Consider the following 1,972-nt stretch of genomic DNA (forward strand, 5'->3'; position numbering starts at 1 on the left):
CCGTTGCATAAGGACACCACTCCCTGGATTGAGACCCACCTTGTTTGTTTGTTTTTCTTTTTTAAGTAATATTTTATATATATTTTGAAAAGTTGGTGTTAAAAAACCCTGATTTAAGGAGGTACCGCTTTTCAAGTTTCCAAAATCTGAAAATCTCTAGAGGATGGTTAGGAAACATGGTAGTAAAGGGGTCTGCTATCTTAGTTTCCTAGTGCTGCTCTAACACAGGAGCCCTGATGGCCCAGTGGTTTAGCACTTGGCTGTTGACCGAAACATCAGCGGTTCAAACCCGCTAGCTGCTCCATGGGAGAAAGATGTGGTAGTCTGCTTCTGTAAAGATTACAGCCTTGGGAACTCTCTGGGGCAGTTCTCCTCTGTCCTACAGAGTCACTAGGAGTAGGAATAGTCTTGACAACAACTGGTTATTTTTTTTTTTTTTTTGCTGTAAGACAAACACCACAAGTGGGTGGCGTTAAGGAACAGAAATTTATTTCCTCACAGTCCTGGACTCTAAAAGTTCACATCAGCTCTGGGCCACATCAGTGGTTTCTGTGGGCCTCTCCAAGTTTCAGTGTCTGGTGAAGGTCCTTGGCATCCTTTGCTTGTAGATGGGCCCTTACATGGCATCTCTCTCCCCTGAGAGCGTCTCCATGTCTGTTCTGCTTTTTTCATAACTCAGAAGGGGTTGGGTTTAGGACCCACCCTATACTGATGTGACCTCATTAGCAGCAGAAAAGAAAAACCATGTTTCCAAAAGGATCAAGTCCACACATACAGAGAACAGGACTTCAGTATTTATTTTGGGGGAACAAGTTCAATCCATAACATCTACTTCTAACACTTTGTGAGTCTATAAAGAATGGATAGAACAGTCATTGCTTGATGCTGTGTGCCAGGCATTTTGTATGTATTTTCCCATTTTACTGAGGAGAGCATTGTGGCATGAAATATCTCAAGGTCACATGCACAGCCAGGATCTAGACCTAGGTCCTGTGACTTCCCAAGCAAGTTGTTCTTCCCACTGCGCAATGGTTTTCAAATATTTTTTACTGAGGAACCCTTTCTTAAAGTGAAGCCGTACTTAGCAGGCCAGTGTGACAGATGATGGAAGGGGACATCCCCTTGGTCAAGGCCACCATCTTTCTCACCACAGTGGCCTCCAGGACACCTCAGAGGAACCCAAAGAGCATTGCAGTGTATGGAGAAAACTGCTTAGCATTCCAGAGACCTTGACAGCAGGTACTCTTGGAATAAGAAGAGAGAGAGGGAATGTGATGAGTATAAACTCTTAAAAGGTCTAGAGGAGCCAGGTAGAGACTTCGTTCCTCTGCCTGGGCTATTAGAATCCAGTCAAGTTTTTGAGGTTTGTTATTCAGGAGGTGACACCGTTACAGTATCGCTTGTTATCCCGGTCTACTTGGCTCCTTGTTTTGGACACTGAGAGTTTGGGAGTGAGGCCCCGATACTGGGGCCTCCTGGGTGTTTACAGGACTCTAAGGGGTCAGTCACTCCACAGACAGTTGTGGTTCAGTGTGCAATTCAGCGGCATAAAGTACATTCACAGTGTTGTACAACCATCACCACTGTCTAGCTCCCAGAACTTTTCATCACCCCAAAATGAAATTTTTATGGTTTTTTTCCTCTTCGTACTTAGGTGAAAGTTTACAGCTCAAGTTAATCTCTCTTACAGAATTTTCTACACGTTGTCATGTGACACTAGTTGTAGTCCCTACAATGTGACGGCACACTCCCCCTTTCTGCCTCGGGTTTTCCGTGTCCATCCAACTAGCTCCCGTCCCTTCTTGCTGCAGTCCCTACAATGTGACGGCACACTCCCCCTTTCCACCTCAGGTTTTCTGTGTCCATCCAACTAGGTCCTGTCCCTTCCTGCCTTCTCATCCTGCCTCCTGACAGGAGCTGCCCATTTGGTCTCGTGTATCTGCTTGAACTAAGAAGCACGCTCTTCACGAGT

Source organism: Trichechus manatus, unplaced genomic scaffold (assembly GCF_000243295.1).
Source record: "Trichechus manatus latirostris isolate Lorelei unplaced genomic scaffold, TriManLat1.0 scaffold00245, whole genome shotgun sequence".
Taxonomy (NCBI): Eukaryota; Metazoa; Chordata; class Mammalia; order Sirenia; family Trichechidae; genus Trichechus; species Trichechus manatus.